The 14,129-nt window shown below is 48.3% G+C and overlaps 1 pseudogene; it reads left to right on the top strand.

Annotated features, from left to right (window-relative positions):
* Window positions 1–9,722: 9,722 nt before the first annotated feature.
* Window positions 9,723–12,231, top strand: LOC100459194 (probable ATP-dependent RNA helicase DDX23; annotated as a pseudogene).
* The last annotated feature ends 1,898 nt before the right edge of the window (window positions 12,232–14,129 follow it).

The following is a 14,129-nucleotide window of genomic DNA, read 5'->3' on the forward strand; positions in this document are numbered from 1 at the left end:
GAGTTGGATCTAGTCCAAGGGCTGAGCCAAGCACTCAGCTCTAGATACAGGTACAAATGCTGCTGATTGGGAAGTACCACTTGCCAATTGACAGGGACTCCAAGGGACAGGGAGCTTTGGAGCACATCATTAAGAACATGAAAAGGCGGGGGGAGGGGGGAGGGATAGCATTAGGAGATATACCTAATGTTAAATAACGAGTTAATGGGTGCAGCACACCAACATGGCACATGTATACATATGTAACTAACCTGCATGCTGTGCACATGTACCCTAAAACTTAAAGTATAATAAAAAATAAAAATAAAAAATAAAAATAAATTCTACATATATACATAAAAAAAAGAACATGAAAAGGCAAACCTCAGACTGGGACAAAATTTATATTTGCAACACATATGCCTGAAGGGTCTCAGAGAGATTACAATGAGCCAGGGAAGCCAGACACAAAAGAATGCATTCTACATGATTGCATTCCTATGAAGCCCTAAACACAGCAAAACTAACCTATAGTGACATAAAGCAAGCCTCAGCCTGGTGCTGGGGATTGGCAGGGGATTGACTGCAAAGGGGCATGAAGAGCATTTTGGAAGATATTGTATATTTTGGTTGCAGTTGTGGTCATGCAGGGATTTACATTTGTCAAAACTCATGGAACTGTACTCTGAAAATGGGTGCATTGTTACTGTATACGAATTATGCCTCAATGAAGTTTTTTAAAAGGGGACAAGAAGAAGAGACAGGAAGGACAGGATACTCATGTTCAAGACAGCATGAGCTCTGAGCTGTTCTTTGGAATAGCTGTTCCTGGGAATAGGATTTGTATGTCCTGCATTTGTGTGTCCCAATATACACTAGACTGTAAGTCCCTTAAGGGGGCATCCATGTTATAGTCATCTCTGTGGTCACCGCCCCCATGGTACATGGGCCAGATTGGTGCTAGATGAAATTTGAATAAATGTATGAGTGAAACTAGAGTAGGCAAACTCACCCAGGACAATATGCAACATGAAAAGAACAGAGCAAAAAAGAAAGAACCCAGGGAAACACCTATTTTTTAATATTTTTCATTTTATTTTCAACTATAGAATATTTCAATCATACTGAAAACAATAGAGCAAACACCTGTGTGTTCACCACCAAGATTAAGTAGATTTATATGTCTTTTCATGTTTTAAATGAAATGTTATAAAAACCCCAGTGTGAAAGGCCAAAGAGTAGAGATTTTAGAAGAAATCAGAGAATGTCTCCATGGCCTTGAGAGCATAGAGCAGGGTTCTTAAACAGGACACAAAAACACCACATGAAAGAAAAATATGATAAATTAGAAGAAGTAAATTTTGAATAAGTAATTCTGCTTGTCAAGTAGCTTAATTAAGAGAGTGCCCGCATCGCCAAGTCAATCCTAAGCCAAAAGAACAAAGCTGGAGGCATCACACTACCTGACTTCAAACTATACTACAAGGCTACAGTAACCAAAACAGCATGGTACTGGTACCAAAACAGAGATATAGATCAATGGAACAGAACAGAGCCGTCAGAAATAATGCCACATATCTACAACTATCTGATCTTTGACAAACCTGACAAAAACAAGAAATGGGGAAAGGATACCCTATTTAATAAATGGTGCTGGGAAAACTGGCTAGCCATATGTAGAAAGCTGAAACTGGATCCCTTCCTTACACCTTATACAAAAATCAATTCAAGATGGATTAAAGACTTAAATGTTAGACCTAAAACCATAAAAACCCTAGAAGAAAACCTAGGCATTACCATTCAGGACATAGGCATGGGCAAGGACTTCATGTCAAAAACACCAAAAGCAATGGCAACAAAAGCCAAAATTGACAAATGGGATCTAATTAAACTCAAGAGCTTCTGCACAGCAAAGGAAACTACCATCAGAGTGAACAGGCAACCTACAAAATGGGAGAAAATTTTCGCAACCTACTCGTCTGACAAAGGGCTAATATCCAGAATCTACAATGAACTCCAACAAATTTACAAGAAAAAAACAAACAACCCCATCAAAAAGTGGGCAAAGGACATGAACAGACACTTCTCAAAAGAAGACATTTATGCAGCCAAAAAACACATGAAAAAATGCTCAACATCACTGGCCATCAGAGAAATGCAAATCAAAACCACAATGAGATACCATCTCACACCAGTTAGAATGGCAATCATTAAGAAGTCAGGAAACAACAGGTGCTGGAGAGGATGTGGAGAAATAGGAACACTTTTACACTGTTGGTGGGACTGTAAACTAGTTCAACCCTTGTGGAAGTCAGTGTGGCGATTCCTCAGGGATCTAGAACTAGAAATTCCATTTGACCCAGCCATCCCATTACTGGGTATATACCCAAAGGACTATAAATCATGCTGCTATAAAGACACATGCACACGTATGTTTATTGCAGCATTATTCACAATAGCAAAGACTTGGAACCAACCTAAATGTCCAACAATGATAGACTGGATTAAGAAAATGTGGCACATATACACCATGGAATACTATGCAGCCATAAAAAATGATGAGTTCATGTCCTTTGTAGGGACATGGATGAAATTGGAAATCATCATTCTCAGTAAACTATCGCAAGAACAAAAAACCAAACACCGCATATTCTCACTCATAGGTGGGAACTGAACAATGAAAACACATGGACACAGGAAGGGGAACATCAGACTTCAGGGACTGTTGTGGGGTGGGGGGAGGGGGGAGGGATAGCATTGGGAGATATACCTAATGCTAGATGACGAGTTGGTGGGTGCAGAGCACCAGCATGGCACATGTATACATATGTAACTTACCTGCACGTTGCGCACATGTACCATAGAGCCTAAAGTATAATAATGATAATAGTAATAATAATTTAAAAAAAAGTTAAAAAAAAGAAAAAAAAAGAGAGTGCAAAGATCACCCCCAGAGTGGGAGAAGATATTCATAATTTACATGTCTGACAAAGGACTCATATCCAGAACATATAAAGAACTTCTATAAATTAGTAAGAAAAAGACAGACAACCCCACCGATAGAAAAATGTTCAAAAGACGGGACCAAAGAGGTATCCAAATGGCCAATACACATGTGAAAATGAACTCTACGTCATTAGCCACTATGGGACATGCAAATTAAAACCACAAAGATACAAAACAGTCCCCATCCAGAAAAACTAAAATACAAAAGAAAGAAAATAGCTAGTGTTGGTAAGAACTGCCCTGCCTTCCTGGAGCTACTTTGGGAACTGTCTGGAGTATCTGCCAAAGCTGAACATATGCATACCCTATGAACGGCAACACCACTGCTAGGTACACACAAAGACACGGAGTGCATATGTGATTCCCCAAAGGCCATGTACAAGAATGCTCAGAGCAGCTTTGTTCCTAACAGCCTAAAGCTGGAATCTAATCCAATGTCCATCAGTAGTAAAGCAGATAAATAAATTAGAGTTTAGTCATGCAGTGAAATACTAATAAGAATGAATGACCTACAACTTCTTGCAACAATATCGATAAATCTCACTAACTTTATGTTGAGCAAAGAGGCCAGCCACAGGCTGTAGGATTCCATCTATATGAAGTACAAAAACATGCGAAACTCACCTAAGCTGTTAGAAGTCAGAATAAGGGTTTCCGGGGAATGTGTCCAGGGAGTGGCTGGAAGGGAACTCAGAGCAGGGGCTTCTGGGGTGAGGGGAACACCTGATCCTTGATCTGGGTGTTGGTTATGTGGGTGGGTTCAGTTTGAGAAAATTCATCAAGCTGAACACGTGAGCACTGTGCTCTTTTGTGTCTATATATTGCAGTTCAATAAAAGATTTTTAAAACGTTGCAGAACTCCATCATTCAATTTGTGGACAGAGGAAGAGAGGCAACAGAAAGACCTGGGAAGACAAGGCAAGAGAGGAGAGAGAAAACGGGAGAATGGGGGTGGGCGACAGCATCAGAGGCCTGAAAGAACTAAGAAAATGACCAAAACCAGGCCACCACATGGACACCGAGGAAGTCCCTGGAGACTTTAGTTGGGCCGTCGGTGGAGGAGGTGAGCAGGATCCCAGTGGCAGAGGGCAGGGCGAGTGGGGCGCGCTGGTCCAACTTGAGCCTTCTGGCTCCTCCCTGGGAGAAGTGAGAAGAATCACAGAAGCACTGGGAGCCCCGGTGTCCCTTCCCTGAGTCAAACAGACAAACAGCTCCCAGAGGACCCGCCCCCAGGGCCGGCAGACACAGACCCTGGGGGCAGCAGAGTGTCCAGGAGGGAGGATCAGGTCACAGCCCATGGATCCCCGAGTCCCTTCTCCTCTGCACATCTGAGCCAGCCTTGAGAAGCAAGGTGACTGGGGGTAGGGGGACATGGGAGCATGCCATGGGCCAAGAGGGTGTGGAGACCCAGAGGCCCTGGATCCCTCTTCCGATGGGGCTGCAAGAACTGGATCAGCTGGAGGGATTATGGGTTTGAGGGTCCAGTCGTGAGTTAGAAGGGGCTGAAGGCCAGGACCCCACTGGGCCAGTGCAGGTTTGTGGCACAAAGCCTGCAGCAGCAAAGCGATGCTCAGGTGACTGCAGGGTGTGCAGGAATGAGACAGGCTGCAGAGCAGGGAGCCAAGGGGGCCTGGGAATGCTCAGTCCATTAGCCAGGGGAGGAGTGTTGGAGCAGGTCACCAAAATGAAGAGGCCAGATGAGATATCAGAAACCAGTGCAGAGAGCAGGGCTCCAGGAGTGGTAGGCAGGCTGGCCCCTCCTCCTCCCTGCCAGGTGCCACAGGATCTTTCTCCCTCACCCCTCTTTGTCTATGCCTTATGATGCCCTCTGCTCCCAACAGGTTGCTCTCTGAGGACACAGCTTCTCTCTCTTCCCCTCTCCTTTCCTTCCCCTGCCTCCCACCCCACTCTGCAAAGTGACAATCAATAAAACCCATTGACTGTCAAAGAAAATGCAGTGAAACACACAGCAATTTGTTAGAGAGTAATGAATGGAGACCTTGCAGAGGGAGAAAGTGAGAGCAAATTGCAAAGCAAGCTGAGGGCAGAACTGGGAGCAGAGAGGCTGTGACCAGTGAAGTACCTTCTGACAGAGGCTCCGCACACACAGGAAGGGAAAGAAGCTCTGCCCTGAGCCTGAGGTGTCTGGGGCCTAGGAAATGAGGAACCCAGTGATGCAGAGAGCTAAGCAGGTGGGGGCTGGGATGGCTGGGGCCATCTGTTGAAGTGGGGAGGGCGTCAGCTCAGAATTTGGTGTAGGCATGCTGGCTGCTACTGGTGGTGGTCTGGATGATCCTGGCTGAGGAAGAGGAGTCACTGCTGGCTCCCAAGCTCTGGCCCCCAGGGACTTGTCTGCTGGTGGACTGGATGCTCAGGCCCCCACGTACACTCTGACCCTGGCCACACTCTGGCTTCCATGGCTGGAGATGCTGGAGCCACTGCCTCTGCCGTTGTAGCTGGCCACCCTGGAACCAGTAGTGCTGGTGTTGTGAACCACAGCTGCAAGGAGATGGCCAGTCACCCCTCTGCTCCATGAGGTGCTGGAAGGTGGTAAGGAATTAGACAAGGATGCAGAGAAGGTGGAGGTGCCCAGGGCTGAGGGACAGAGAGTGAGAGGCGCAGGAATATTAGGAGGCAAGGTGGCCACAGTACGTGGTAAGCAGGTGAGCTCAGCTGTGGCAGAGTCAGACATAAGGAACAACAGTGAATGCGCTTTTCTTTTTCTCCAGCTCGAAGAGGTGGGAATGTGGAAAACTCAGAAATCCTTTTGTTTTATAAAGACTCACTTTCTTTGTCTATTTTCCTGACACTCCATCCTGAGGGGAGTGGTTATGTGATCCCACTAGCAATGGTATGACCCAACCTCAAGGGAAATAGTATGCACGCTTACAAATGCACACAGCGGTTTGACACTCCCCAGACATCCTGTTGTAGAAAGAAAAGAAAAAAACAAATTTTAGAAACATAGAGCCACCTGCCACTCTAAATGTGAGTGTTAGGAAACACTTCAAAGATTGGTCCAATCCTCTCTTTTTAAGGATGAGAAACATGAGGCTCAAAGTGGGGATGGAATCTGAGGTCGCACAGTGAATACAGGTAAACCCCAAATGATCACCCAGTAATGGGAAGGTCTCCCAAGCCAGTGCTGTTTCCCTGGCTCCATCAGAGACTGTCCAGACAACACAAATGTGAATCGCAGCAGCTAGGCTGAAGTCAGATCTCAGGAGGAACTTCCTAAGCAATAATGAAAAACTAAGATAGGGAATCAGAGGAGAGTGGTAAGACAGGGTGGGGTGGACTTTATGATATCTCAGTGGGAGGTGACAGGGAATCAGTGAGATGCCCCCTGTGAACCCATGACCTCAGCAGCTCTAAACACGCAAACTTGATTGACATTTACCCCTGGGATCCACTGCATGCCCATTTCAAGTAAAACATTTATCTACTGCCGGAAATTTAAAACAAGTTTGCCTTAAAGGAGCTAGGAGAAGGGGAGCATGCTGAGCAGTGACAGCAGTTTAATGAACATTTGTTGAGGCCCTCCTTTGTCCCCTCCTATGCTGTGGGGGCCACTGGGAATATGAGAGGGAAGACATGGGCCAGTGCAGTTAGGCTCAAAATCACTATGGATCTAACCAGAGGCATAAAGTCCTGATGAGCCTGCTTCTCAAGGCAAGTTCTCTGCCACAGCCATGGTCCCCTACCCACCTGCACTCCTCGCCCTCCAGCAGCTTATGGTAGGCAGCAATCTCCATGTCCAGGGCCAGCTTCAAGCTCATGAGCTGCTGGTACTCACAGAGCACTGGGCCAGGTTGTCCTTGGTCTGCTGCAAGACCTCCCTGAGCTCTGCCAGCTTGGCCCAGACATCCCTGAGAACCAGTTCACCCCTCTGCTCAGCATCAGTGATGGCTGTCTGCAGGTTATTGCTCTGGGGCAGGAGGAGGTAAGGAAAATGTGCTGGACCTCTGGACTCACCTGGCCATATGGTGGGTGAGCACAGGTCCCCATCTGTCTGTCCCTCCACAGGACTCCCCAACCCCACTGAGGCTGAAGAGGAGCATCCCATTTGGGAAGTGACTTTGAGGGAGGTTTCAAGTAGTCTCAGTTTGGGAGAAAAGAACTCAGGGTCTCTGTGTCTGAGGCAAGCAGCAATGAGTAGTGAGATCAGAGGAGTCACCCTCAATGTCTGAACCACTCACCCACTTTCTCCCTAATCCCTGCCCTCTGTCCTTCACAGCTGGGTGCCAGGAGACAGCAATAAACAAGACACAGCCCCTGCACCTAATGCTGTCACTGTTAAAGAAGGAAAACAGAAGAGTAGGCATTTAAGGTAGCAGGAGGCCAGGCTATGATGCGGAAAAGCACAGGGCACCATGCAACCCAGAGGAGAGACGCTGAGGAGGGAAGGACAAAGGCTTCACAGGAGGAGGGGGTTTAGAGAGGAAGAGATGTTTGGCCCATTCTTAAAGAAAAAGAGGAAGTTTGGGAGACTGCTAAAGAGGATAGGAAAGGACATTCCAGTTGCCACCGTGGGAGTATTGAAAGAGGGGTTAAAAGCTAGCGGGCAGTGCAGTGCAACCGAGCCTAAGAATGACAGGCTCACCTAGGCCTTCCAGATTGTCACCCAGAGACCTGGATGGGTGTGTTTTAAGGCCCTCGTGCACTTGCGTGGGTGGAGGGTCAGGAAATGATGGGGGTCTGGCCTGACCTCCTGACGGACCCTCGTGCTTTCCCACCAGAATCTCAGGTAGCAAGCCTGAGTTGGAGGGAGCATTCTTCAGAGTGTGGCCCATCCCAGGAACCCCCAGGCTGCGCTGCTCCTTTGTTACGGGGTACCTGCTTCCTGGCGCTCTCTATCCCTGCCTGCAGCCTCTGGATCTTCCTGGCGAGCTCAGCGATCTCACTCTTAGTGCTCCTCAAGTCATTGCTGTGCCTGCTGGCCATGGTCTCCAGCTCCCCAAGCTGAGAGGAGGGAGGAAGAGGAAACTGTCAACCAGGAAGAAGGGAAAATATGAGGTCTGACCCCAGGGGACAAGCTTTGGTGTATGTTCTAAGGCTGGAGCACCTCCAGAACATGCCATGGAAGGGGGACACCTGGGCTCAGTCTGAGAGGTTTCTCCAAACCAAAGGGCTAGGAAAGACTGCTGCCTGTCCTGCTGGGTTTGCTTCGTTCATCAACTTGCTCAGCTGATCATGATGATGAAGGTGAGGAGGACAGTGGTGGTGGTGATGATGGTAATGTTGGTGGTGAGCAGGGCTTCCACTTTTGGCCAAGGAAGCAGGTGGGGGCTAAAGCCCAACCCACACTGTGCCTGCCATGCCGTGGCCCACATTGCTGTATCTGCCCAGAGTGGCACTTTCTCTAACTCGCATAAAGGCATTCTATGGGCTCACTCTGGCCCCTATGGTATTGACCATGATGATTATAACAATAGCTATGATTTGTCAAACTCTTTGTTTAGTTCTTTTTTAGTTGACACATAATACATGTTTGTGAGGTACAGTGTGATGTTTTAATACATGTATAGATCATGCAATGATCAAATCAGGGTAATTAGCTTACCCATCACCCCAGTGTCAGGCTCTTACTGATCACCCAAATGCTCAATCACATTTATCTGACACATGGTCCTAGAGGCCATGGGAAGCCTGTGTCTCTGTGAGCCAGTTTTCAGAGGGTCCCAGCTCTGCTGGAGGACAATATAGGAGTTTCGGGCCTAGGTGGCAAAGTTGGGCGGGAATGAAGGGCTCAAGAGGAAGCTGATTCCTCCAAGGTGCCTGACTCACCCACCTTGGTCTGGTACAGGGCCTCAGCCTCGGCTTTGCTCTTCCAGGCAATCTTCTCGTACTGGGCGTGGACCTCAGCGATGATGCTCTCCAGGTCCAGGTGCCAGTTGTTGTCCAGGGAGAGGATGACAGACATGTCATTTGGTTCCGACAGTAGTTGGTTATACTCCTGCAGACACAAAGACAATTCTGCTCATATCTAATGGACAGGCCCCTACCACAAACCCCCAAAGTTAGCTTTTTAGTGATGCCACTAAAAAACACAATGACCAAAATGCAGGCCAAAATCTCGGCCAGCAGGCTAAAGAATGAAAAGGCATCTGTCCTCAAATCCTACTGCAGGATGCATGGGTCTCTTTGTCCAGGTACCTTCGATGGGGGAGGAGACTCTAAGAATGTTATCCATAGGCACTGGCAATCATAGATGTGGGGGACACAGAAAAGGAGGAAGAAAAAAGAAAGGGAGTTAGAATATTTGATAGATAAATAGTTTCAAAGGTCTCAGAATCTGAGTAGATGGTGTGGTAATAAATGTGAAGGAAAAAAGCAATGAATAAAAAAATAGGGCTTAAGAGAATCAATCATATCTTAAACATATATTGAGAAGGAAGGGGGACTTACAGCCTAGGAGAAGGGCCACAGGAAGTTGATCTCATCCATCAGGCTCTCCACTGTCACCTCCAGGTCCACTTTGGCCACGTGGGGAGGGAGGACACCAAACTAGCAATTGGCGTATTTTCATTTGCTTAAAGCCTGTACTTGTCCATAATTACAGCAGACCAGTGATGGGCATATTCTTATTTGCTTAAAGCCTATACTTGTCCATAATGGTTATGAAGGGAAATGGAAACCACTTTTACCCTGGTCATTAAACTTAGATTAAGAGTGACTTGAGTATGGCGACAGCTCAGCGACGTTGAGGTGGCGTTGGGCAATTCAGACTCAGGGTGATGGCAGGAGAGCTGGTTGACAAAAAGGACCATAATGCATCACCTTCAAAGGAGAAAAGGAGGCGATCATGGACTCCTGACAGAGAGCAGGATAGAGACCAGAACTGGAAGTCTTCCCCATCTAAAGATAGGAAGCAGCATTGTTCAAGGAACAGACGTAGAGGAGGCAGCCATTCTCGCTTTCGTTCTTGTTCCAAATCTGCAGAAAAAGAATGACGGCACGAAGAACAAGAATGAGATAAGGAGAGGGATCAGAATAAGAAGGACCAATATCAAGACAAGGATGGGCACAGATGGGACAAGGACCAGAAATGATCCAGTTTCTCCTGGCTGAGGAAAAGACTTTAAATCTCGGAAGGACAGAGACTCTAAGAAGGATGAAGAGGATGAACATGGTGATAAGAAGCCTAACGTCCAGCCGTTATCCCTGGAGGAACTTCTGGCCAAGAAAAAGGCTGAGGAAGACGCTGAGGCTAAGCCCAAGTTCCTCTCCAAAGTGGAACAAGAGGCTGAAGCTGTAAAGCAACGGCAGCAGGAGGTGGAAGAGCAGCAGAGGATGCTTGAAAAGGAGAGGAAGAAAAGGAAACGGTTCCAAGACTTGGGCAGGAAGATGTTGGAAGATCCTCAGGAACGGGAATGTAGGGAATGCAGGGAGAGGATGGAGCGGGAGACCAGTGGAAATGAGGATGAGGAAGGGCAGCAGAAGATCTGGGAAGAGAAGGATAAGAGCAAGGAACTGCATGCCATTAAGGAGCATTACCTGGGTGGCATCAAAAAGCGGCACCAAACAAGACATCTCAATGACCGAAAGTTTGTTTTTGAGTGGGATGCATCTGAGGACACATCCATTGACTACAACCTCCTGTACAAAGAACGGCACCAGGTGCAGGTGTTAGGGCAAGGCTTCATTGCAGGCATTGACCTCAAGAGCAGTCACATTTCTGTGGAGACCTAATGGAAAAGGGCGAACCCTGGAAGAAAAGGAGCAGAAGGAGGCAAGACTCCGCAAACTTCATAAGAAGGAAGCCAAGCGCACTGGGATGATCCTCACTGGTCTCAGAAAAAGTTAGATGAGATGAGGGACAGGGACTGGTGGCTCTTCTGTGAGGGCTACAGCATCACCACCAAAGATGGCAAGATCCCCAATCCCATCCGATCCTGGAAAGACTCTTCTCTGCCCCCACACATCTTGGAGGTCATTGATAAGTGTGGCTACAAGGAATCAACACCTATCCAGTGTCAGGCAATTCCGATTGGACTACAGAATCGTGACATCATTGATGTGGCTGAGACTGGCAGCAGCAAGACAGCAGCCTTCCTCATCCCACTGCTGGTCTAGATCACCACACTTCCCAAAATTGACAGGATCGAAGAGTCAGACCAAGGCCCTTATGCCAACATCCTGGCTCCCACCCATAAGTTGGCTCAACAGATTGAGGAAGAGACCATCAAGTTTGGGAAGCCACTAGATATCCAACTGTGGCTGTCATTGGTGGCATCTCCAGAGAAGACCGGGGCTTCAGGCTGCGCATGGGTTGTGAGATTGTGATCACTACCCCTGGGCATTTGATTGATGTGCTGGAGAATCGCTACCTGGTGCTGAGCTGCTGTACTACGTGGTTCTGGATGAGGCAGATAGGATGATTAACATGGGCTTTGAGCCAGATGTTCAGAAGATCCTGGAGCACATGCCTGTCAGCAACCAGAAGCCGGACATGGATGAGGCTGAGGACCCTGAGAAGATGCTGGCCAACTTTGAGTCAGGAAAACGTTAAGGACCACCAAAGTCATGTTCATGGCCACCATGCCCCCAGCAGTGGAGCATCTGGCCAGGAGCTATCTTCAGCGACCTGCTGTGGTGTACATTGACCCCGCAGGCAAGCCCCATGAGCGTGTGGAACAGGTCTTTCTCATGTCAGAGTCAGAAAAGAGGAAAAAGCTGCTGGCAATCTTGAAGCAAGGCTTTGGCCCAGCCATCATTATTTTTGTCAACCAGAAGAAGGGCTGTGACATCTTGGCCAAATCCCTGGAGAAGATGGGGTACAAGGCTTGCGCACTGCACAGTGGAAAAGGCCAGGAGCAGCGAGAGTTTGCATTGTCCAACCTCAAGGCTGGGGCCAAGGATATCTTGGTGGCTACAGATGTGACTGGTCGTGGTATTGACATCCAAGATGTGTCTATGGTTGTCAACTATGATATGGCCAAAAATATTGACGATTACAAACACCGCATTGACCGCACGGGACGAGCAGGCAAGAGTGGGGTGGCCATCACCTTTCTCACAAAAGAGGACTCTGCGGTGTTCTATGAGCCGAAGCAAGCCATCCTGGAAAGCAAGGACAGGAAGACAGTGTCTTCCTGTCCCCCCGAACTAGCCAACCACCCAGATGCCCAGCATAAGCCAGGCACCATCCTCACCAAGAAGCGCCGGGAAGAGACCATCTTTGCCTGACACAGCATTCTTCCTGTGGGCTGAGGGCATTTCCAAAGCTGCCTCATGCCTGTTCTTCAGAACTCTCACATCCCTTTTTCCAGGTCCTCACTTTTGGGTTATGGGGGCTTATGAAAACAATCCGACTCCCTAGCCCAGACCCCCAGGTCGGGAGGCCTGCATGTGGGGCTGCAAAAGGAGAGGATGATGCTGTAGGAGGCAGGGAGAGCAAATTACCGCAGCTTTTTGTCCCAGCTCTGCCCTCCTTTGCTTTGGGATTGCACTGGGCCATCAGCTCATGCCAGGCTATGGGGGCAGCCAGTTGGCATTGCTCCCCAGACTGAACAGAAACCTGGCTGCCTGATGGGACCTCCTTTGGAACCCAGTGACTTGACTTGACTGTGTAACTGTATAAACTGTGTAAACTGCAGCAGCATTGTTGCCCTAGATGCCCCAGGAGACCTGGCACCATGAGGATTACAGACAGTGGAATCTTACTGTCATCTGAACAGCTGTTTGGATGGTAAAGGACGCTGTTTTCCTGTTTGGATGGTAAAGGAAGTTGAGAACCTTTAGACCTGTGCACAGCCCCGCACCAAGGAGTGCTGTGTGCTCTAGGCATCCCTCCCCCAGGGGATTTTCTAAGTAGATGGGGGGACAGGGTGAACTGACTGTTCCCCTGTCAAAGTGTCCATCTTTGTCACTGAGTGAAATCTCTGTTTTCTATTCTCTGAGAAGATAAGTTTGTATGTTCTGAGAATAAATATATGAATATTTTTTAAAAGTGACTTGAAAATGAGACTCAGGAATTAAAGAGAGTTCTTATGTATAACACTAATGCCTCATCGCAGCAGGAAAGCATTATATTCCAAAGAGCTCAAAGCAATTTGGCAACTGGTGAGCCCTTATAGGCTCTGGAAGCCGCTCAGACACAGGAGCCAATAAAAAAGACAGCAGAATTTCTGCCTTTGAAAGAGATAGATAAGACACCAGTGATGGGGGAACTGTAAGTGTTCACGTGACCCTGGGGCATGTTCTCCCGGGAAGTCTCTCAGGCTCAGGGAGAGCCTCCAAATCTCTCTCTCTCTCTTCATCACTTTTTGCCCCCATCACCCAGGACCCTCTGGCACTGATCTAATCATGAGGGAAGCAGAGTGTGACATTTGAGAAGTGACCAGGCTGGCAGCATTGAGAAAGTTCTGGAACGTTGGGAATTCTCATAGGCATGATGGGAATTTGGCTGACCCCTGAGGAGCACTGTTCAACCTGGCTTTGGCAGCTGTAGTCCCAATCCCAGTCCCCATCCAGCCCCCGTCCTTGCTCACCTACTTGAGAAGCACCAAGTCCTTCTCAACTGCTGCATGCTTGCTCCGCTCTTCACAGTACCTGCAAGAGGAACAGCATGGGTCAGCCGCAGCTGTACCAGAGGGCTGTGCTAGGAGAGGGCCCTGGCTGGTCCAGCTCAGGGGTGAGTCAAGCAGAAATCTCTCTGAGTCATAGGGATCCATGAAGCACTGAGTCCTCCCAGCCCTTCTCAGCACCGGCATAAATGTTCAGGATGTTGGTGATGGAGGTAAAAGCATGAGAGCTTGTCCTCCTCCAAGCCCAGCTACACTGCATGGAATTCAGTCTCCATTCTCCTACCTGCTCCTCATGCTCCCATATGGCTCCCCATCTCCCACACTGAGGCCTGGGCCCCTCCCACAGCCCTGGGGTCTTTCAGTGTTCCTCAGTCAGCACTGAAGTTAATGTCCCTTCCAGTCCCACAGGGTGGGAACTCCCAGAGAGCACCCCTGAGCTTCTCTTTCCCGGGCCCCTCACTCAGTTCAGGCCCTACACCACAGCCACGATGACTGAGGGTCCCACTCTTCTGCCTCTGCCACACTGATGCAGTCAGCTACCCCAGCCACAGGGCCCTATGGGAACAACCGGCCCCGTGAGCTCCCCATGTACAGCTGTAGCCCCAGCACCAAGCA

This window comes from Pongo abelii, chromosome 10 (genome assembly GCF_028885655.2).
Source record: "Pongo abelii isolate AG06213 chromosome 10, NHGRI_mPonAbe1-v2.0_pri, whole genome shotgun sequence".
NCBI classification, from domain to species: Eukaryota; Metazoa; Chordata; class Mammalia; order Primates; family Hominidae; genus Pongo; species Pongo abelii.